Below are 25,809 nucleotides of genomic sequence, written 5' to 3' on the forward strand. Positions count from 1 at the left end.
AAGGAATGTTTGCCTATATGAAAACAGGCTCAATGGACGTATGCTCTGGACAAAGTCCGGTGGCAAAGATGCTACAAGGGTGCTTAATAACTAAATACGTGAACACTATAATGACTTCAGAATCATCTACATTCAATGTCAGGAAAGAAATACATTGCAACACATGGAGAACACTGTGGTTGTAGGACGGGAATAGAAAACAACAAAGAAAAATGAATCTTATAGTAAAGATAGGAATATCATTGGTACATGAGATTTGTTTGTTTGTTTGTTTGTTTGTTTTGCGGTACGTGGGCCTCTCACTGTTGTGGCCTCTCCCGTTGCGGAGCACAGGCTCCGGACGCGCAGGCTCAGCAGCCACGGCTCACGGGCCCAGCCGCTCCACCGCATGTGGGATACTCCCGGACCGGGGCACGAGCCCTTGTCCCCTGCATCGGCAGGCAGACTCTCAACCACTGCGCCACCAGGGAAGTCCAGTACATGAGATTTGTAAAGAAAAAAATAAAAGAAACAATGTTCTGAAGAGAAATATATTTTATGAAAGTTAAAAGAGGATAGAGAGTAAAAAGGAAAATAATTGGTGAATATACTGAAGAAAGAGCTGTCCGCATGTGCTAAATGACAGTAATGCTGATAAATATGACTTAGTTATAAATAAATTTTATAAGGAACATTTTTGATCTCATGAGTATTAAACCATAAAAGGATTTCAAGCATAATTTAGTTGGTTAATTGTTCAGCTGGTTTCAGCAACCCAGGCTTGAGAATTTTAGTGCTCTTTAATCCCAATTGATGAATACAATTTTCCTATACTCAATCATCTTCTGTGTGTAGAAATTCATGTAGGGTCAAAAAGGTATAGACGTTCTTAAGATATATCAGCTTGCTATTAAAGTTGATTTAGTACTTCTGAAGAACAGTATCTATTGTTCCTCTTCAAAGCCCTTTATCAATAATGGTTTGAAAATAATCACTTTTGGTTTTCCATTCCTTATTTCCAACTCAGTTCAGTTATGTTTGGTGAGACGGTCTCATTCAAACACATTGGGTTAGGTTGTACTACTTGACAGCACCATCTGCATGGAATATGTAAAGGAAAGGGGACTAAGGTTCAAGGTTTGAGGCTAACAGAAGGAATCAGTGAGGAGCTGGGAAAGAGAATACAAAGCTGGGGACACTTTGAGAGGGCCAGCAGGTAGAGAACAAGTTACAAAAGTATTCAACATATCCAGTCAAGACATTAAGAATCCATTGTTAGCTAATCTGGAAAGTGGTCCACACATGGGGCTTCAAATATGTAGGTAAGCAGAGGTGTAAGTTTCAGGTGGAGTCTCAGGCCAATTTAGGTTATTCCAGGAATTTCATACATGCAAGGGGAAAAGAAAATGAAGATTCATAAAAGTAAGAAGTGAGCCAAGGAATTGAGATGATCAAGTCCAAACCCCAGGCTTTAATAGTCTGGAGTACAGCATAAAACAGATCCTCTACAACCAGAGGATTATGAAGTAGGTTATTTGAATTGCAGACATCCAAGAAACACAGACAAGGGTTAAACTGGGCAAACAGGAAACTCCTAAAGTGAGACAGATTCCCAATAGTAGCTCTGAGATAACTGATTCATCTATGCTTCAGCACAAAGAAAATGTTTTCTCCCATACTTACATGATGCACTATGCAATTTCTTAAATTCTAAGGGGCTTTCATTTCCTTGGCTTAGGAGAGGTATTGGGCAGCCCAGAGATAACTCAGACCTTGGTCTAAACAGATGGATTTGGTCAAGTAGACGAAGCACTGATAAGGCTTCTGTAACCCTATTGATGCTATGGTCCACAAGGTTTGTGCTCATAGTTTCTGATGCCTTTAAAAAGCATGCCTGAGACAACAATTCATATCTTTACTTGCTTGTGTTAAAAGTCCCACAACATATTTAAACACTTAGTTCATGGAAAATATTATTAAAATCTGTCTTCTTTGCCATTCTCTAAATGCTCCTAAGTGTTGGGAAGAAATTTCCAGCTTCCTTACCCATTCACTTCGGTCTCTGCCTTCACCACACCTCATCCATATATCATGCTCATCCATGATGTAGAGTCTGTGCGGCTCCCACCATTTGCAGTAATCTTAGGTGTATGATTTATCTTCTCTGATGGCTTTTCTCAAAGATAAAATCTCCATGGCTTTTGTGCATTGTGTGTTTATTTATTTTTTCTATTCCTTCATTGTCCCAATTCTATAGTATCAGATCCTACTAGTCTAAAAGTAGCAGAGCTTTCCTCAGTTGGGGTGGAAGGGGCACAGCAAGAAAATCCAAAGCCCATTTTCCTAAGCGAGGGAGAGGCATGATTAGAAGCTCCATATATTTATTTTTGTCATATCTCATTTTTAAACATTCATTTTAATTTCTACCTTAAAATTACTTCTTCCAGTTACATTTCTTCATTTAGAATAGAAAACATTTCCTTTGGGCACCCAACTATCCAATTCATATTTTCAAACCTCACAAAATCATCTTTAAAGATAATCAACATTAATAAGTTTAAAAAAGTTTTCTCAGGATAGATGAGTCTTCAGAATCCATGTTCTCTAAAGTGTCTGCCTTCTCCCTATTTCCAACTCTGTTCCCTTCACCCCCCAGAGGTTTTATTTTCTTTCATAACATTTATTATCTGAAATTAACCTTCTGTCATGAGAAAAACAACTTTTGTTTTTTTGTGTTGTTGCCTAGGCATTTTACAGTGTGATAACCCTGCTCACTCCCAGAATCTGGACATTGAGATAAAGATGTGAATTTAGGACACCAGCCATAAGCTCCTGCTCTATTTTTCTTAGGGCATCTTTTAAAATAATTACTTAGAATAAGCCCGCAAAAGGTTAGTGACCTGTGCTTCAGCCACATTAGAAGTAACAGGTGCTTGCTACCCTGCTCTCTCTCTCCTGCTGGCTGGTGACCTGCGATGGAGGACCGCCCTTCCGCTGGCTCGTGGGGCTTTCCTGCTTCTGGGATCTCTAAGTCTTGTGCTCTACTTCCTTTGTGTGGGTGTGTTGAAACTGCGTCCTCAGTCAAAAACACTTGTGGGTTTCACTTCCTCAAAATGGGAGCTTCTGTGCTGAGAGAGCTACCTGATGCCCCCATGTGGGTGGCTGGTGTGTCTGCATTCAGTAGGTCATATTCTGCATATTCTTAATTCCTTGCACACCTTCTTCCTTTGATTCACTTGCTTGGAGTTTAATGGTTCTTTCAAATAGAAGATAATCTCCATTAATGGCAGTTATATTATTTGTCATTCTGTATTGTGCTCCAAACTCCTAATATAGTTCCTGCTATATATAATTCCCACTATTTTGTTCCTGCTAAATAAATATTTATGAAGTAAATAAGTTAATGTCAGATTAGATATATTTGCTTGGAATACAAGTGTTTTATAGAATTTATATACTATTTTATAGTATTAATAAATACAAATATTTGCTGAGAACTTACAACGTTTTAACTGTATTATATGCACTGACCCATTTAATCTCACAAAAGTTCTAAAAAGTAGACACTATTATTATAATTCCAATTTTATATAGGCATAATTTGAGATTTAAAGAATTAAGATATTTGTACAGAATCATGGAGCTGATGGCTAATATGACTAGTATTTAAGTCCAAATCTTTCAGAGACCAAGTCTGTCTCAATCACTTTGATATAATTCTTCAATTCATCCTTTGAAATACCAAGGTAGAAAGACTATAATATTTTGTATTAGTTTCCTAGGGCTGCCATAACAAAGTACCACAATCTGAGTAACTTGAAATGATATTTATTATGTCACAGTTTTAGAAGCTAAAAGTCCAAGAGTGTGTAGATTACTTATGAAGGCTCTGAGGGAGAATCTCCTCCATGCCTCCATCCTGGCTTCTGGAGATGGCCAGAAATTCTTGGAGTTTTGTAGTTTTAGGTGCATTACTCTAATTTTGCCTGCATGTTCACATGGTAGTCTCCCTTTATCTCTGTTTTCACATAGCTGTCTTCTTATAAAGACATCAGGTATGTTGGATTAGGGGTCCACCTGACTTCAGTATACAATAAGTCCTCTACATACAAATGGGTTCCCTTCCGAGAGCTCATTTGTAAGTCCAATTTGTTTGTAAGTCCAACAAAGTTAGCCTAGGTACCCAACAAACACAATCAGCTATATAGTACTGTACTGTAAGAGGTTTATGATACTTTTCACACAAATAGTACATAAAAAACACACACACACACAAAAATAAAGAAAACATTTTTAATCTTACAGTACAGTACCTTGGAAAGTTCAGTAGTACAGTACAACAGCTGGCATACAGGGGCTGGCATCGAGTGAAGAGGCAGGAAGAGTTACTGACTGGAGGAGGGAGAGGAGGTGGGAGATGGTAGAGCTGAAGGATCCTCAGCAATAGGAGATGGAGGGCAGGCTGCACATGACAATGTATGCCAGATACGTGAACTAAGTTACGTGACTGGACATGCGAACTCACATTCTCATCTTTGAAAGTTCGCAACTTGAAGATATGTAGGGGACTTACTGTAACTTTGTTTTAACTAGATCGAATCTGCAAACTCCTTATTTCCAAATAAGGTCATATTCACAGGTACTGGCAGTTAAAACTTCAATGTAATTTTTTTGTGGGGGGGGGAAATTCGACCCATGACCCTTTCCAAAACTGTAAATTGCAACCAAATACCTCTATTCCTATCACTTCAAAAGACAGCAAAGGCCAACTGTGTGAAACATACCACAGCAATATCTCTAGAACACTGGTGTAAGGTTGAACATTGTGCTGGTCTAAATACTGGCTCATTAGAATGAAGGGAACACTACAGGTTTTCCAGGAGTGGAATTCAACTCTGTAGGAACATTAGCTTCCTAGAATTGTTTATACAGAGGCTAGATAACTACTTGCAAGACATGTTATGGAAGAGATTCCTCTTCTGGGTAGTTGGATGTGCTAGGAGTCTTTGCTCCTTCAAAGCAGTGTTTTCAAATTGTATTTTTCAGAGTGGTAGGTTTCTACCACATAACTGCCAGGGTAGACCTAGCCCTAGCTCCAATTTAAGCCGAGTTATCTCCACATTACCTGTTTTATACATTAGATTTCTAGTGTTCCAAAGGCAAATACTTTAGAAAGCTCTTGGTCTTGTGAGAATGTCCTAGTGAACAGTAGATAACATGGGTTTTTCTGTCCATGTTATAAGCAGGATTGGTGTTTGTATGTGAACATTTACCCTTTTTTTAAACAAGAAGTAGCTCAAAGCACAGATATTGTGCTGAATGTGGGATTTTTACCAGAACAGATCAATATAAACTCTGGCACTTTGTAATTGGTCTAGTGAATTCTTGCATATCCACATTAGCAAGGAAAATCAAAAGCAGTTTGAATTTATGTAAGAATACCATAGTCCATTTTTCTGTCTTGCTCCAGGGCTATGTTAACCTTCCTGCTCTTTGTAAAAATATAGTCCAAAGGGAATTCTAACATTTTGAGATTCTGTAAAACATCATAATGATCAACTCTATTGATGACATCTTGCTAACTAGGTGTGGTGAGCAGTAGATATGTGGTCTAAATACATAATAAGACACCACATACATGCCAAAGCATAGGAGACAAAAATTCTGTGATTTCAGAGTGACATTTAGAGGATTATATTATTTCAGGACATGCCATTCCTTAAGAGATAGAATATATTCTTCCTTTTTTATCCTCTCCCATTAATAAAGAGGCATAGCATTTGGAATTTCAAGACAGTACACATTAACCTGCATTTGGTAATATTGTTCTTATTCGTTAATCATGATTTAGATAACAACCAGTTTTGATTCTAGGCTGCGGTGCAAATTTCTGTGTTGGTTAGTCCATAAAACACATAAGATCCAGTGGGTTGGGATGCTGTGTGGAGTCTCTGACAAGTTCTAATAAGAGAGCCAAAGCAGAGATCTTTAGGGTTCTGGAACAACGTGATGTATTTTATAGTATAAACTATTCGTCATCTGAAGAATGACTCCTGGTGTGTGACTGGGCCTTAGTTGAGACTGAATGCTTGGACATGGGGCACCAAATAAGTGTGAGGCCTGAGATTCCCACTGAGTCATACTTTTTTGATAAGTGGGGTGCAATAGCAATCCATTGTACCATGGATTCATAACTGGGCCTGAGAAAATCCAAAAGGTATGAGTAAATTACATATACAGTGACCTAGACTACAATGGCATCTACGTATTTGCACTGATGCCTCTCCATAGGTTCATATCTATGGCTTCCTGAAAGGTTTCTATGACTGACTGATGGACAAAGCAAAAAAAGCAGGGCTTGGTTCACAGCTAGTCGTAAATATAGTGCTGCTACACCACAGCCCCACTCAGGAATGGCCTCAGAAAACATAGTGAAGGAAGACTCCTCCCAAAGAGCAGAGTAGAACACTAGAAACTGACACCTACCAAATCCAAACACATACTTAGTACCCATTATTTTTTAATATCACCATTAACTTAGTTCATGACATGATTGAGAGCTAAGTATACAGATTTTATTAAAGATTAGAGGTTTGATATCATAGTATTTTAATGGTATTGATTTCAAGGCCAGAGAGTGCCTGTAACTGTTATCTGAAGTAACTGTGAATTCAAGAATTGATAGCCAACCAAAGAATACAAAAACACTAATTCCAAAAGATACATGCAACCAATGATCATAGCAGCATTATTTACAATAGCCAAGATATAGAAGCAAACTATGTCCATCAACAGATGAATAGCTAAAGTAGATGTGACATATATATATATATATACATACATATAAAGAATTTTTAACAATTTCTTAAAAGCCTCTGTAAATTGGAGGTATCATAATGTAGTGATTACATGTATCTCTATTTTATAATCTGAATGCGGGGCTGGTAATAGTAAATTCTGTCTTCCCATTTTTGCCCTCAAGAAGTATTTTATTTTATTTTATACATATAATGGAATATTACTCATCCTAATAAAAGGCCTTATAAAATGTTGCCATTTGCAGCAACATGGATGGACATGAATGGTATTATGCTTAGTGAAATAAGACAGACAGAGAAAGACAAATACTATATGTTATCACTTATATGTGGAATCTAAAAGAAATTAAATGAATGAATATAACAAAGCAGAAACAGACTTACAGACATAGAAAACAAACTAGTGGTTACCAGAGAGGAGAGGGAAGGAGGGAAGGGCAACACAGAAGTAGGGGATTAAGAAATACAATCTACTGTATATAAAATAAATAAGCTGCTATGATATATTAGCTTATATAGCCAATATTTTCTAATAAATTTAATAGTATAATCTAAAAAATGTTGAATCACTATGCTGTACACCAAAAAGTAATACTGTAAATCAACTATATTTTTTGAAAATCAATAGCCAAAAGGGAAGTGCCATTTTGTTAATATTAAATTTTCAATTTATTATTTTCCTTCAACCAAGCTTTGATTAGGTAGTTTGTGACTGCAGACCCAACTGACGTTTCCTTCTCTTTACTTATTTATTTTTTGGGGAACCCTGCTGTTAAGAGGCATGTTGTAATCTTGAGATTTCACACTAGCAGCTCACTAGCTATGTGACTTTGGACAATTTATATAGCATTTCTGAGCCTGGGTTTTCCATATTTCTCAAGCGAACATTAAATGACTACCTATGTCAGAGTGTCGCTATGAATATTGAATCATGTATGTAAAATTACTTATAAATAGAAAATTGTCATCCACCACTAAGTCATAGTGTTTCTTCTACTTCTGGAGAAAACTCGGGGTCTCCATAGCTTGTAGTGCATGTTACAGATTGAAAAGTCACATTTCCTATGCTTGTTTCTTTGCCTGCCTTATTCATCTTTGTCCCATTTGGAGAGCAATGCCCTTCAACTGTTCATGGTTTTACATCTCAGTAGCAACTCTGCAGAAAATGAATGTCATGGAAGCTGTAGTGTGTGCTGGAAAATTAATGGAATGTGATCAGGAAAATGACAGTTCTGCCTCGGTCCTGGTGAAAACAAGATGAGACAGTGATGCCTGTAAGTGAAGCCAAATAGCGGGTTAACATGGAAGACAGCCCCAGTAACTGGGAACTTCACAGGGACTACTTGCAGTCCATACTTTAGAAATTCACAAAAGTACTGAAGAAGATGGAAAGATATTCAAAATCCAAGACATATAAAGGAATTATTTTTTCTCTGTAGTTAAATAGCATTGGATCCAAAGGTTGTAGGCTTTGCTAATGTTTAAATTGTATATTTAAGCATTTACACCAAGGGTATGTAGGATATCAAGGCAAAGCAGGATGAAATACAAAACAATCACACTGGCAATTCTATGGGGTAAAAATACAAATGGAAAAAAGCAAAAAAATTGGTGATCAAAAATAATTGGGAAGAATTGTCCATTAGGTTTGCCACTAATTTAGAAGCTATCACACCAAATTCATCAACCTTTCATTTACTTCCATAAAAGGTATCTCTCCGGCCCAAGTATATTTTTTTCATTCATTCATTAATCCGTTAAAAATGTTGGGGTTCTTCTATGTGCCATGTATAGAAATAGAAGCTTATTCATATGCTACCAATTTAATTCTCACATTAATTATTTTCAACGGGTACAATATTTCTATTTTACCTCTAAAGAATCTGATGTGTAAATAGCATGCAAATTGTGATACATTCACTAAGAATCATAAATGGAATTTGCACTTTTTTCACTTAAAAATCAAATTTCCTTTCTCTGACTCTCTGTCATACACTTTTTTGTTACAGTGACTTGAATTGAACAATTTTAAATAATTTTTAGCAATTTCTTAAAAGCTTCTGAAAACTGGAGGTATCATAATGTGGTGATTATATGTATCTCTAATTTTATAACTTGAATGGGAGGGGTGGTAATAGTAAGTTCTGTCTTTCCATTTTTGCCCTCAAGAAGTATATTAGATTATATATCTACAGGCTGGAGATAGCCTTCGTAGATTCTTTTAACTCATGTTTTACCTCCTAAGCCACACTTTTTCTTTTTTTTTTTTTTTGGCCACACCATGAGGCCTGTGGGATCTCAGTTCTCTGACCAAGGATTAAACTCCGGCCACGGTAGTAAAAGCCTGAAATCCTAACCACTAGACCACCAGGGAACTCCCTAAACCATACTTTCTAATCAGAAATCTCCATTAGAATTATCTTGGAAGCTTTCTAAAATACACATTCCTAGGTCACTTCAGACTGTATCAGAATCTTTAGGGTTGAGCCCGGGAAGCTACATTTTTAAGAAGCAGACCTAGGGAATTCCCTGGCAGTCCAGTGTTTAGGACTCCACGCTCTCACTGCCAAGGGCCAGGGTTCAATCCCTGGTTGGGGAACTAAGATCCCACAGGCCTTGTGGCATACCAAAAGAAAAACTGCAGACCTATACTTTCTGACTCCTGCTAAAGTTTGAGAACCACTATCCTAGATGATTCTCTACACAAAGCCCATAACAGTGGTTGGTGGCAGAATAGCTGGCCCTCTGAGAGTCTGCAGAATTCAGCTAACAACTTCTGAGTTTCCAGCGTTAGTCAGGCCCTTCCACCAACCACATCACATGAAGTGGCATCACACCAAAACCCATCTATCCTGATCACATTCCATGATAACTCCCAGTTCACCCAAGTCCCTACTCTGATCCTGAGTCTTAACTTCCATGGACACTGGGAGCCCTGGCACACTTCTTACCATGACTTAATCAGAGCTGTGGTTTCTGCTTCTTTCTCTCAATACCCAGTCCTGTGCTATGTTCCTGATGCCAGACCTAGATTTTTCCCTGGTTGACCTCACTCCACTTCTCCACAAGAAGTCTCTTACATCAGAATGAATAAAATCATCTATTTTTCTTGATTCAGGGACTGAAATTACACATGTAAAATATCTCTTTACTTGGTTAATGATGACTTAATGCCTTGCAGGAGTAAGAACTAATTAGACACCACTAGATGGGGTTATCATAATGACTCTGCTAATAGAAAGAGTGATCAGGTGAAATCAGTGATTGAGTTGAATATTTTTTACTAGAAGTTTCTGAATTTAATACTTGAATGACTGTATGGTCAGGCCCCATAAGATGACTGCTCTCTTGCTCTCTGTACATCCCCTGCCTTACCCAGCTCTGCCTCACCCTTACCTTATGTAAGCATGACCTCTGGACCCCCAGCTAATGACTGTTCTAGTCTTGAGACCAGAAGGGCTCCAGTATGTTGGGTCAATATAGGAAACAGCAACAATTGCTAACCCAAAGAGTTATGGGAGAAGAGGTGTTTCAACAGTGCCCCTGGCAACCAAGGAGCCTTTGTGACATCATGCCCCCTGTAACTGATGACCTCCTCCTCCCCTGTGTCCTGCCTGCTATCAGCCGTACACGGTCGGGTGTTGCTCCAGGACCTCTGCCTCTGACTTGTAAATTCCCCATCCAATAAATCGCTGATGATTCTGTCACTGATTCTGGGTTCTTTCTCCCATCTCACAGCTGAGCAGTTGCAAGGACTGCAGAAGTGTGGGGTGCAGCCCGACAATGACATACTGCCTCTCCATAGAAAGAAATGCTTGGATGTGTCTCTGAAATATACAGGATAAATCCAGAAAATAATTTGCACAAGCTAAGCAAAAGATAATGAAACTTTCTCTTAAAACATTTATTATTTCATGAGATATAAAACAACCTTAAAAATTAACATTTTGGAAAACCAAAGATTTAGTACTGCATGTATAAAGTATACAATATTAACTGAAACTTTTCTCTGCTTTTTTACATACTTCGAATGGTAAAAAGTATCATGAGCAACAGGAAAATTGAAGGTAGGTGCAACCATCTAGGACATCCTTCTTGGGTCAGAAACTGCCTTTACTGCCCGGCAGCTCTCAGGGGAAGTTCAGCAGTTGTTAAATCTCTTTTTTTCCTCCCTCTGGAGGTGGGGGCTTGTTTTTGCTCATCTCTTTTTGTTTCAATCTGTATTCTGCTTCCAAGAGAAATAGCAAGACTAGTAAAATATGTCCTGGAGAATCAAAGTGGTCAGGACTGACTCTAGGCTCACTGAAAGATGGGAAAATGGTGTTTATCCATCAATCACCAATTTCAGTATGGTACTTTGATATAAGTGGAACAAGCAGAAACTTTATGGTTAAAGTTGGGTTTGAATCTTGACTCAAATGTTTACAAACTCTCAGATTTGGAAAAGAGATTAAACTTTGGGTTTTGATCTCATTTTGACATGATGATTTCTCAGTCTGAACTACTCTTGCCTTCCTTTTATTACCTGCATCTTTGAAGGGGACATGAGTTCTTATGCTTTAAGAATAATCTAAGCTGGTCTCTCCTGCTGGCTAGTTTTTCTTCTACTCATAGCTGTGTTAGGTTACTGTTTCTCAAAATAATGTGAATAAGTAATTGTTATTTTGTTTAAATTCCAGTCTATCATGGAACAAACGTCTCGTGAAATAGAATAAGAATGAACAATCAGAAGTAGCAGAATGACCTCAAAAGTGATTAGGCTTTTCAATATCATTGCAATATAAAAGTTTTTTTGTGCTTAATCTCAACATCTGTACTTAATTTATGGATAGGTTGATAGTTTACAAGTGGTACTAGTCTGAGATGTCTCTCTTCCTTTTTTCTGTAAACATCTTGAGGGCAAGTTACCTTTTTCATTGTTGCATCAAAGCTGTCAACTCATAGTGAGTCATATTTTGCAAATGCTTACAAAAAATATGTTTTTGGATGACTGACTCTGTAAATATTAGAAATATCTGATCAAAAAGCCTAGTTCTAAGGCTTGAAAGAGATAATAATTTGTGAAGTTACTGGTACCATAGTAGGGGCTGAATAAATGGTAGCTTGCTTCTCCCCAGGAGCCCCATGAATTCTCTTCCCAACTCTGCTCTGATCACCAGTATTATGAGCCAATTCTAGCTGGTGTTTCCCTGAGCTTCACACCACTTTTGGAAATGCTACCTGGTGCAAAAATGCCAATTGAAAATTTAGAGCCTGCTTAGGGGAATAGCATTCCCAGGGATGTTGCATGTTTAATTTAGTCTCAGTTGACAAAGTTGCCTTATGAGATACAATATAGCTTTTGTCACTGAGATAGCTATATGGGCTGGAAAGCTTTTAAGCCTCTTTCAGAGAAAACTAACCAACTTGACACTTAAATCTAAAACTGAGGCTGTGTTCCCTCTCTGGGTGTGTCCTTTCCTTCCTACCTTGGGTCATATCTTATAGGGCAGTGTATATATGGGAAGTAATAGATCCATGTAATCTGAATACTTACTCTGCAATATGGAGGAATGGTTATACAAGGTTGTAACTGCAGAAGTCCTTGTCAGCTAAGAGGATTGCCCATCTCCATCAGTCAGAATGAAGAGACTGGTATATTTTACTATAATAATGACTATAAGCAGAAGCATTTATCAATATATATTTTTTTAATTCATCCAGAGATTGCAAGTGAGGAAAATTCTTTTTTACATAAGATGCTATTGTGGAACATCTCTCTCAAAATCTACAGAATATGAAATAGAGAGAGTGTAGGCAAACTGCAGACCGTAGTGTTGTATCCAGGATTGGGTTCAAAATCAAGGCTGAGTAACAGGGAGTTCTGGAAGATTTTTCTGCTCAGTGGAGGCTCCCAGGTTCATGATCCCTAGTCACCCACAATGTAGATATCATAAGTGCATGGGCTATTTTGGAAAATAGTAACTGGTTAATAGATACTTTCAATATATTTTATAAAAAGCAATCATCAAAAGATAAAGAATGAAGTAAAATTGAGACAGTCCATACATTTTATTGAAAGGTAACTTTTCAGGATTTAGAAGATTTGGAAGGATTCTGTAGTACCATTGCTGTGTTGTCTATTGACAGAGCCTGTTAAGACAATGTTGGAAAAGAAGGAGGAAGTACATGACTTTACTTTGAGTCAAATGGGCTCAAGTATGGGATGTATGATAGGCTTTATGAAAAGTCAGTACAACATGTCAATACAAGATGTGTTTTGTTTCCAACAGTAAAGTAGGGAAAATGAACCCCCTTTAATAAGGACAAACTTTACTTCAAGTGCCTAACACCTGCCTTGAGATCAAGTATCTGGAAATGCAATGCTTGCACGGTTCTTCCTGTGGCCTGGCTCTGTGATGTCAGAGGTGGAAACTGACTCTACTTTTAATCTCTGCCTGAGAGAATCAGCTCAGATTGAGTATCAGCCTTCCCGGGGGCAAACAGAGGGGTCAGAGGTAAAGCCTTGTCCTGGCTTATGGGAATGGCTCGCCAAGGACATTGGTTTCATTCTGCACAGGCCATTTTTTCAGAGCTCTCCAATTTGTACACAACCAGTAGGAATGTTGTAGAAGTAGTACTGGCTGGCTCAGAAAACAAAAATTCACATCTTTGAGAGCAGAAAAACGTTTTTAAAAAGCTGTAAGAAAATAATTTCTCACTCTTTGGACTATGTCAGATTAGTGTTTGTGTTCTCAGGAAAAATACCAACCATGAGAAGCATAAAAGAGATTTTTTTCCCCTATATTGTTATGCTGTACAAGACACTTGCTCTTTTTGTTTTTAAATCCTCAACTAAAATTAGTTTTTGAAAATAAGTATAAGAAATAAATAGCTGATAAAAAGTATTAAAGTTTGATTTGTGTTTTCTGATGGACATCAATTAAATCCAAATTTTCTAGTTTTGTATAATTATCTTATGATTTTTTTATTAAGTAAAATATTAATATGTTACAAATAAATTTTATATCCTTTATCTTTTATTAAGTTTTACCTTTCCATATATATACATGTAATATAATGGTATATATATATATATATATATATATATATATATATATACATAGTTTTGGAGAGGTATTTATAGTCTTTCACAAGGTTCTTATTGATACTGTCAAGTTTTATATATATACATTGCTATATCTATGAACGTTAATATTGGGGTTTGGAGTAATAACATATTTTATTTCTAGTAGTAATATTTTTTTAAGACACTTCTACTTTTAGAGGTGATAAAATCTTATTATAAGATGCAATATATAATTTTATACTCTATAATATCATTATACTTGTTTCCTACAGATTTTTACTAATAATGAAAAGAGACTGAAAGTCACATGTTAATTTAATTACTTTCATTACATTGGAATCCAGGCTAACTTGTATTAATATAAGAGAAAAATAGTTTGTCCTGAAACCAAAATGAGGCTATCAACTCTTTCTCCCCAACTCCCAGCCAAAATAAGAGTTTACAACATTCCTTCAATTTCTTTAGTTTTGACTTCCTGTTACAGAAGATATTGTTTGTTGTTTATATGAATATTTGGGACTTATGTAAATTAGTGCATAGAACAAATGCATAGATCAGGTCTCAATTATTAATATATTTCTGTAACACAAATTATAGGATAGAGTTGTTATATGATTATATTAAAGTTTGCCAGATGAGTGCAAAGAAAAGATATAGAGGGTAGAGAGGTTAACGCAGTGCTATTCAAACATTGGGTCCACAAATGCATTTGCTCACAATCAGTTTATTACCAGTCTATGGCAAGAAAAATACAGGTAATTGGAGTAAATGTTGATAAAATGTTATTGAAACTTGATAATATTTTATCTGTGGAAACTAATAATAAATTAATGGTTTGCATCTTGAATGCCTTTGGGGATTTTTAAGTTTCATTTTTAATAATTTATTTTTATTTTATTTTATAAAAGTATTGTCCCACAGTGGATTATGAACAACACAATCATCATCATCAACAACTGCAATGTCTTTTATAACAGATCATTTGATAAGCACTAGTTCATTGTGATTTGCAGGCATGTTACTGCATTTATGAATCATAGGATCTAAGTTAATGGAAGAATAAACAAAGCACTGAATTGAGGGAATGAGTGATGACAGGGTTTAGTGGACCAGAGGTTCTTAGGAGAACAGTGGGTCTTGAATATTCATGGCTGTAGTCAGGGAGCAGAAAGCATGAGACAGTGATCGTGGAGGAGTACTTATACCATGATTGTAGCTGGCTCAGGTGGAATGGCCAAGAAAGTCAGCGATAAGGAGATGAAGGAACTGAGAGGCCATTGTTTAAGATAAAACTTCCATGGAAAATGTTTAAGTCACCAAAGGAAGACTGCATTACTCAGTGCTGATGGGAAACCTTTGATTCAGGTGGCCATGGAGGGCAAATGGAAATTCTATAGGGAGATAGAATGCAGGAGAAAAAAAAAAAAAAAAGGAGCACATTCTGTTTGTAACAAAAATCCCTTCAACTCCATAGTTTGACTAGTTAGATGAAAGAGAGTATGTGTGAGATAAATGACATAGGAAGGGGAAGATAAATAAAAGAAGACATGAATAAATACACAGAGCAATAAAAAAATTAAATTCCCTGTAGAAAATGATGTTATCTCATCCCCTGCCTCATTTAGCTGCTGAGTTCTTCCTGTGGCTTGAAGAAGAGATCCATTTTCCACAAACATTTGTTTTGTCTCAGTTTTCAAAAGTGAGAGCCAACATGAGAATTACCTATCACAAAAGTGACGTTTTGGAGTATGTAGTCTTCATGAATCTGTGAATCAGCTATAAAGATCTAGGTGGTATGTGGTCTGGACCTCATGGGAATTTGATGATTCCTTTGTCCTGTTTTCCTAAAAGATACTGAAAGCAGTGCTTCACTTAAAAACTTTCCTGGTCTTGCTTATTTTCCTTCACACTGAGGGAAAGAGAAATAAGCCCACATAGAAAGTGAACTTTTGACTTCCATTTACACATCTGTTTAAAAGTTTTATATTCTACTGTAGTGGTCTTATTGTTAGCCCTTGAGAACTCTTTTTTGCCCTTGATTCATACTAGAGATTTTTCTTCTTAAGTAAGCTATGGGGAAAGCAGCTGCTGTGGCTGAGGAGTAATTGGGTGTCAGAATCTTGAACTTTCCTGAGGAAGTAGCAGGTCACCAAATGGGGTTCAAAATTAGTCAGGCTTTCAGATTAAGTACTTTGAGAAATTTTGAGTATTGTAGAGCATTTATTATTTATTAATTTACCCTTAAGGTGAGATGCAAAATGATTTTGCTTAGATTTACCTTGGATGAATTATTTAAGGAATTTAGTAATCCTTAGTTCATTCTAGCTTCAGCAGCCTAGCATCTGAGGGTTTACAGTTCATCACCCCTTTACATGTACCTCAATATTATATTTTCTGCCTATATAATTAGTGGACAGTTTGAGATTTAAAAGCTAAATTGAGTGTGGAACCAATAGATCTCTTTAGGAGTTAATGTTAGAAGTTTATTTTTGTTTTATTTTCTCTTCTGATATTTCTGTTCACTCTCCCAGAGCAAGTTGTACTGTGACTATTTCATAAGTATGCAGGAAGATTCATGTACTACATTTTTTTGTTATTTTTTATCATGTTGTTGACCAGTACATTGTTTTTCTCTTTGATTTTTGTTCTTTTTAGTCTGCGTGTGTATGTACACACATAGTAGAAAGAACATGGGCAGGGTGAAATGCCCTGACTCTTATGCTATTCTACTGTTCGTTGGGTCTCAACCAGGGGCAGTTGGCACCACCAGGAGCATTTCAAAATGTCAAGAGACAATTTTGTTTGTTAGAATTGGGTTGGTCGGGGTGTGCTATGGGTATATAGTGAAAGAAGCCAAGGATGCTGCTAAGCATACTGCAATGCACAAGACAGAGGCTTGCAATAAAATGTTACCAGGCCCAAAATGTCAATAGCTCTGAGGTTGAGAAACCCTGGACTAGCTGAACAAAATACCATCTTAATGCTTTTGCACTAAGACCAAATAATAATAGTCTTGCTCCATCATTGCAATGAATGCGCACTATGTGGTAAGATATTTCTAAGTCTTCAATATTTCACCTACAAGTTTCAAGTTCTCTGATGTTGGCATAATGACTAAATCTTTCTGAACGTGATCTTCCTTTTGATAAAATGGAACTAACATGGCCTTAGTCCTATGGTTGTTAGAAGTATTAAATTAGATGCATATATAAAACATTTAGCAGTGTGTTCAAGATAGATTCTGAAGAGTGATTCCTCCATCTCCCATGATGTTATAACACATTTTAGCTATTTCAAAAAGATTACTTTTTATTTTAACATTTCAGTCAGAAGAGGAAATACCTATGAATTTTTAATCAAGACAATAAGAGAGGGATTATTTAGTGTTAGCTTGATGGCTCTATTTTCTTTTTTACTTTAAACTTTTCATGATACACTTCAGAAGGAATTATTTTTGCACCTTAAACATGATCTACCAGTGGGAAATCTTGAGCAATGTAGCATTGGGGCAAGAAATAAATCTACACACTTCTTTTAGTTACCTTGAGGAAAAAAACAAATTGATTAAAGTTTTAATTTTTTAAAGTTAATTATTTTCTTGAAGTAAAAAAGGACATACATATCTGTATATATAAATTCCATATATTTAAACAGATTTCAGGAAACTCTATGAAGTTTCTTTAAAAATAGCATGCACAGTTAGCTCTTTTAGCAAGATATTTCTAGCTATTTTTCTCTCCCAAATAAAGAATAAAATATCTTGTCTGGGATTTTCTACAAATATCATATAGAAAACTTGTATCATTTAGAAATTTGTGATTGCAGATTTATAGAAATACAGTCAAATGAGTGAATGCCTATACTTAAGGTATTCATACATAATGTAATCTTGAATCCTGATTTTTTTGGCAAGGAAGAGATCAAAAGTTTTCATGCAGTTCAGACATTTCAATATGCATATACTTTCCTTCCATTTCTTTCCTTTCCCCAAGCAAGCACAAAACTTTACAATAAAATTGCCTGTTTAGTAGTTTTCATTTCTTTCTAGAATCTTTCAGAAAATGTTAAAAGTTTCTCTGACAAGGTTGGCTATTTTTCAACAAACATAATTAATCCAGGGTTTAAGTAGTCATGTACTTTTACAATGCATATAAAAACAGACTTATCTTGAATTTATGGATTTTCTATTACATGCAATACTTGAGAGTTAATAAAAATTTTCCTTTTTTTATCACAATGTGTGATTCAGATTTATACTAAGATATCTGAGTGTCCTTTTGAGAAAGTTAAAAGTAATGCTAACAATGTGAGGCAACTCAAATATGTGTAAGATTATCCACTGAATGTTGTTGTAATGTTAGGAATAGAAATTTAATATGTTTTTTTTCCTTCAAAGGACCTACAAATATTATAAAAATAACAAAACAAATAACAATGTTTTATTTTCCTTTAGTAACTTAAAAACAGGACAAATAGAGCTATTGATTATGAAATATGAAGCAAATATTTGTTGAAAGGATTATGCTAAAATTTTAAACCATTTAATCAATAAATGGTAACATATGCACTTCAACTCTTTTTTTTTTAGAAATTTAAAGAAAATTATTTAAAATGTCAGTATTTTATACAATGCTTTACGTGAGTTTATGTGGCTTTTTAACATTACAGAGTGCTTTCACACACTTTTGTTTGTTTTAATTTTGACAAATGGAGCCATTTGAGAACTATTTAGATTGGGTGTGTTTCTTTCCATTTTTCAGAAGACAAATCTAAGGTTCAGAGAGGTCATTCACTCAAGCACACACCTAAGAGATGTAAGGACATGAATCTTCTCCCCCGTATTTCTCTATTGAGTTCTTAATCTCTTCTAGTTCACATTGATGCTGTTTTCATAAATATTTTCCAAATATATAAAATTGATATGCTAACACATTGCTTTTTTCTCTTGTCCCTCAAAAGGCATATTTGAGGACAGTCAAATGACTGACAGTAATTATTTTTAAATTTTTGTTAGTTAGGAGGTCATAATTTTTTAGCTTCTTTTTAATGGATTAACATTTTTTAGAAATGTATTTTGCCATGATAGTATCAATTTTAATTTGTTCATGTGTATGGCAGTGATGACTGTCCATCAAAATCTTCCTGGACACAGGGCAAAATGACATTTTCCAGCCTCTCTTTCAGTCAGTGTAGTCATTGGAGTTCTTCTTAATGGGTTACGAGTAGAGACAGTGTGTGCTGCTTTCATGTTTGAACCTCTAACTGGGTACCCGTGCCTCCTCATGACTCTTCTCCCTCCTGTCACCAATCTCTGGGCATGACAGCCTAGCCTTTAGGATGTGGACAGTGACAAGATCCTAAAGGATATCAGAGTTCTAGAAGGGAGTAACCAGGAGCTGAGGATCCTTATGTGGAGGAGAACTGCCCAACAGCCAGGAACACCTGCCTGGATGATTAAATGAGAAAGAAATAGCAACCCTTTGTGGGTCTTTTTGTTACAGCAGTTTATAGTAGGCTTTAATATGATATTTTAAATTTAATTTTTAAGCACATTCTTTTACTTTTCACAATCTACCAAGTGTATGGAGGTTTTCAAGACATTTTTTCTTTACCCCTTGGTTTCTCTGACTTCCCAGACCTATAGAGAAGGTCCAATCATTACTTAACCTTAATTCCCATTACATTTGATGGTAAAAGTTCTGGCAAGTTTTTTGTTTACCTCTTGGTCTTTTCTGCTAGGCTTGCTTAATGTTCTGATTTGCACAGTGAAATGAACTTTAGCTCACATTTTAAATCTCAAAGCTTACATTGTGATGTACATAGCAAACGCTGGGAAGAAGCACTAAAAGGCACAGAATGTGTCAATTTTCCCCACCCCTGCATTGTAAAGACTCTCCTTAAGGCCTTAAAAATGGCAGAATGATTCTCTTTCCATGTACAACACATAATCCATTAGGTGCCTTCACCTGAAGAAATTACATGCTGTACAGTAGTCATTTTAGAAAAGAGTTATGTATAGTTGACTACATTAACAACAATTTTGTACTCTGCCTTAAAGTCTCTGGCTATTACAGAGTCATGAGTGACTGTAATAATTTTGTCTAAACTGTTGAAAAATAGTTTATTCTGGGACACCTACTATATAGCCCACTTCTCCGTCTCTCAGAGGACTAATCCAAGGCTCATTTCCAAGGTTTAGAGATTTTTATTATAGTGATTGGACTGGGAAATCCCACGTTTACATAGACCAAAATCTACTCGGGAAATTCTTCCCAATTCGACGGTGACTCATGATTTGTAAGGAATTACAAATAACACTCAGTTAGATGCTAGAAACCTAATATACTCTGTACAATCGGGTGTTAGGAGGATTGAAATGGAAGTAGTCTTGTTCAGGCTTCAGGGACGATGTTAGGCGTCTAACAGATTAGTGACCTTGCCTGGACTACCTGCCTGCTTGTGAGCTACCGCCCGCTAGTCCGCCGGCACTTACGATAAAGAAGGGAGTGGATCCGGGAATTTCTTGAGCCTTGGGGACCTGGCCAGTTGCCGGGGGTCTAGAGATTCTTATGATACACACAATGAGATAAACGGCATTGTTGAAGAAACCCAGAGCTGCCTATTTGCACTTAAATTGAGGATATCAGTTTGCGGCCTGGTATTATAAGCGGGACTCCCCTAAACTGCAATTTGAAGTCTCACCGGCAGAGTAGACGCACTGCCCAGGACCTTCCCAAATGGGACTCCAGATTGCTGTTCAAAGGACTTCCCAGCTCCATTCAAGTCTGGAGGTAGGTGTTGGCCCAATTTGGTGATGTACATGCTTTTACTTTTCTTCCCATTTTCATTTCTCTTTCTTCCTTTTTAATGATTTTCTATTAAAGTTAAGTTAAAATTGTCTATTTGTGTGATGAGTGGTGTCTTTTTGTTACCGAATCTTCTGAACCTAAGAAACTAAAACTTTTGGCAAAACACCAGGTTTCTGCTCATTTATCTGTCCTTCACTTAACTAACACTATTTTCATAATAGATTGCTGTGCGGTTTAATACAAATCTAAGGACAAAAAGAATTAGGTAAAATGAAGTTCTGAATAATTGGAAGGCAAAAAAGTTTTGTATGTCTATAAATAGCTATAGTAACCAGCCATAAGAAATATCTAACTATATATTATATATATTTAAATTCCAAGAGTGTACAAGGTTTTCCTAAGATCACGTCAAATCTGTGCATACTAACTTTCTCCTGCTCATGTTTCCTACTTGTCTCCTTCATCTGTTACATAAAAAAATAAACATTTTCTTAAAACTTCCTACCCTTACACTAATTACATTGGGTGATGTGATTTATGGTAACATAGTGAAGATGTAAAGGGGAGTGATCCAGACTGTTTCAATGCATATAGAAGTCAGTGAAATAGTTAGTAGTATTGTTTTAAAAAAATGGACAAAAGAAGAAAACAAAGAAAAATATCTCTTTTGTCTGATTAACCTTAAACCTTTGGAATAAAAGCCTGTTCCTGATTGGTGATATAGCAAGATATGTGTATATGTATATGTTTGTGTGTGTGTAGGATGTGCACATGAGTTTCAACTTTAAATAAAATAAATTTTCACTTAGAATATGTTTATGCTTAACTAGTGTAAACTCTACTGTGTTGTATGTAACATTTTGTAATTTGGGGTGATGGATGGTACAGAACTTAAAGAATCTACTTCAAAGGAGCTCATATGTTCTATGCTCTTTCCTGATTGCGAATATTAAGAATCTTTTAAATTTTGTTGCTTATAATTCTCATAAAAATCCCATGGAAGTGGGCACATTGATGACTAGAGAAGTTCTAATTTGCTCAGCAGTGGGTAGAAAGGAGAGATAAACTGAGGATTTCTTCTTGCTGGCCCAGTTGCCTAGCCTCTATGGCATACAGCCATTTTTCTCCTTCCTTCCTAAAAATGTTATATTCCCTTTGTCCTCCTCTCACTACTTAAAAATAATACAATTTAATATAGGCAGTTTCTCCCAGGGATATTTATCAGTGGGGCAGTTTTGGGATTTTGCAAGACTAACTCTTTTGCCTTTAAGGTAGTTGGAAGGTCTCTGGTTACACCAAGAGTGCTGTGGAATGATCCAGAGTCTTGGAATGTGGGTCTCTTTGCATCAGTATAGGCAGGCATGGGGGATTTATCTAGTAAGTGTGGTTGTGAGAAAGTAGTTGCCTGAGAAAAAAGACTTACTTTATCTTCTGGGCATCCTCTTATTTCTGAGAACTGTAGTTCTTGATGCAATAATAACAAGGACAGAAAAAAATGGTATTGTACTTAACATTCAAACAGTTAACATAAAGATTAAAATATTTCAATAATAAAATAAATTGTAGATACCTTTCCTTTTTTATATTTAATACAAAGTAATTCTAATAGACTTTTACTTAAGATAAAAATCTATAAAAGAGACTTTAGTTATACTTATCTATTAACTAATTCTATTATTTTAATTTAGTCAATACAAAAATATATACACATTGTTTTCTAAGATTTGCCTTCCATGAAGAGACTGCTCTGATACGCATATTTCTAAAGGTCATTGGAAGTCAGAAAAACTTGGTGGCATCTCTAGATTCACAATGAGGGCATGGTCATGGATGAGACAAATTTGAAGTCTGCATAACTATCAAAGCATAACCTAGGGCATACAGTACTGTTCTCCTCAAAGAATTATGTTAATTGGAGTAAAAGACATATTCTCACACAATTTTTATTTCCTCTCGAGTGCCTTGCAGAGTTCTAGGCACTTGGTGGATTTGCATAAATATCTGTTAAACAAAAATGAAGGATTTGAGACCATCAAAGTCAGCAGTTCATTTAAGATTCTTTACCAGTTAGCTATCTCTGTGTAACCAAACACTTGTAACTTAAGAGTTTTAAAACTACAATCATTTTCTTCTGTCTCATGATAACGAGTCTTTGGAAAGTTCTGCAGATCTAGGTCATACTTGACTGACCTTGGTGGAATCAGGGGGTGAGTCAGCTTGGGGCTGGCTGGTCTAAGACTGCCTCAGCTGGGGTGGGTCGGCTCTGCTCAGGGTAGTCTCTCATCAGGCAGCTGGCCAGTCCAACTTATTCTCAAGGTAAGTGGGCAGAGTTCCAAGAGAGTGCAGCATGAACGGCCTCCAGAGCCCTGTACTCAGAATGCCACGCTGTGACAGCCCTGCATTCCATTGGCCAAATCAAGTCACAAAGTCAGCTCAGATTCCAGAGAAATCAGAGAAAGCAAGTTCACTTCTAGTTGGGAAGAGTTGCAATATCACATATAAACAACATGCATATCGGAAGGGGTGGTGAGTAGGGGCCCTTCTTATAATCAATATCTGAAATACTGAAGCAAAAAAAGAAAGAAATCAGAATGTACTCAAAGCTCAAAATTACCGCATGATGAATTTGTTAGTAGCCACATTATTTTCCTGTCAGAAACTCTTAATGACAGGGAAAAAAATTCCACAATTGGTGGCAGCAGAATAAACTTTTCAAATGACTTATGTTATTTGTCAAAACAGAGTAGTTATTCACACAGACAACCTAGCTGTGGATTTGTCAAAGCCCTGATTTTCATGATCTGAGCATTGCTATTTATAGTACAATGTTTCTACTGGGTGGGCCTTTCATTTCCTCTGCTTTATTTTTTTTTACTTTTCTTCAATATTTCCTGTTTAAATTTATATCAGTTGCTACAAAAATCCCTTTATACTACAAAGAATGATTGGTTTAGTTACTCTGATAGTATTTCTTTTTTCCTGAAGTGATGCACAAAACAGCAAAACCTTTTTATAAACACACTTTGGAGGATTATTCATTTTTTTAAATTGTTAAACCTTATTTTTTCTTTAAGAACAGTTTTAGGTTTACAGAAAAATTGAGCAGAAAGTACAGAGTTTCCCATACACCCCCTCCCCACAAACACAGACACTCCCTCATTATCAGCATGCCCTGCTAGATCGGTATATTTGCTATAATCAATGAACCTACATTTACACATCATAATCACCCAAAGTCCATAGTTTATATTGGGGTTTACTCTTGTTGTAGATTCTGTGGGTTTGGACAAATGTGGAATGACATGTATCCATCATTAAATATTATATAGAGTATTGTCACTGCCCTAAAATTTTTCTGTGCTCTATCCCTCCCCTACCCAACCCCTGGCAACTGCTGATCTTTTCACAGTTTTTAGTTTTGCCTCTTCCAGAATATCATATAGTTGGAATAATACCATGTATAGCCTTTTCAGACTGGCTTCTTTTACTTAACAAGATGCATTTCACATTCTTTTGTCTTTTAATTGCTTGACAACTCATTTCTTTTTAGCACTGCATAATAAATATTCTGTTGTCTGGATTACCACAGTGTGTTTAACCATCCACCTACTGAAGCATATCTTGGTTGCTTTCAAGTTTTGGAAGTTGTGAATAAAGCTGATACAAATATTCACTTGCAGGTTTTTGTGTAGATACACAGTTTCAATTCATTTGTATAAATACCAAGAATTACAATTGCTGGATGGCATGGTAAGAGTATGTTTAGTGTTGTACAAAACTGCCAAACTTCCAAAGTGGCTGTACCATTTTCTATTCCCACCAGCAATGAATGAGAGAGTCCTTGGAATGCTGCCACACATCCTCACCAGTGTTTGATATTCTCAGTGTTTTGCATTATGACATTATTAGCTTTTAAACATTTTATCTTTAAATTGTTTGGCTTCTTTATAGTTTTGACTTGTAGTTACATAATAGAGAGCTTAAAATTTATTTAATTGCAATTTACATAAAATTTTAAGTAAAATGTATACTTTTTATAACTAGCATTAATCATATATAAAAATCTGATTTTCTTATGCCAGATTTAATATATTTATTATTATAAAATATCCATACAACAGATATTAATCTTAATGAAAACACTTTGAGAATAAAAGAGGTAGTGATCCAAGATGAGAAACTGATGCTTCATTTTGTGGAACTCCTAGGTTCAAAGGTGAAACCAGGCTTCAAGAGGGTTGGCAAGGGACTGAGTCACCCAGTATCTTTCTGTAGTTGGGGCTTGACCTACGCAGAAGAGTAGGGGCCTCATTCATTCTTCTCAGGATCCTGACACCTGCTATGTTTCTGGAATGGGATATCCAAATCTATTTCCATTAACTCTCTCTTTGACCTATAGTGGTCTAGAATTTTTAGTTAAAATCAATGACACATTTCTTTCTTCTCTGTCTTCTTTTTCTTCTTCTCTTCTTCCTCCTCCATTTCCTTCCCTTTCCCCTCCTCTTCTCCCCCTTCTTCTTCTCCTCCTTCTTCTTCTTCTGCTTCTTCTTCTTCTTTTTCTTCTTCCTCTGATTGATTACTAATTACTTAATTTAGAATCTCAGTGGCAGCACTGTTTCTCTAAGCTTATTTAACTTCATCAAGGGAATGATGCAAGATATGGGAACCAGAATCTTAGCAGATTAAAGTACAGCTAATCCATATCAAGTCAAATCTGTACCAGATGAGATCAGTGAGTATTGTACACACACTGGAGCTGAAGAGGAGCCTATACTTCAGAAATGTCATTGCTTTTATACTTTAATTGTTTGTTGTGAGATTGTTTTGATAGTCTATTTAGAAAATGGGTCATTAGAGAATGTCAGTTGCTTAAAAATCAATCATAAGTGCTAATAATATCTTGAGATAAAATGAAGTAAATTATTAAAAATTAATGTATACGTTTGATTTAGGCAGTGTTTGGGGGCAGGAAGATTCAAGTTTAGTTCATTCTAAAAAAGACCTAATATAAGCCTACCTGCTGTAAGCAATGCATGTATACTCCTGCCTTTGCCCAGAAAAAAATACTCTCTTCAAATTTCTATTGTAAAAAGGAAGACCCTCTCTCTGGAGCACTGAAATTGACTTAAACCTT

Source organism: Monodon monoceros, unplaced genomic scaffold (assembly GCF_005190385.1).
Source record: "Monodon monoceros isolate NGI ecotype Baffin Bay Population unplaced genomic scaffold, NGI_Narwhal_1 Super_Scaffold_11, whole genome shotgun sequence".
NCBI lineage: Eukaryota > Metazoa > Chordata > Mammalia > Artiodactyla > Monodontidae > Monodon > Monodon monoceros.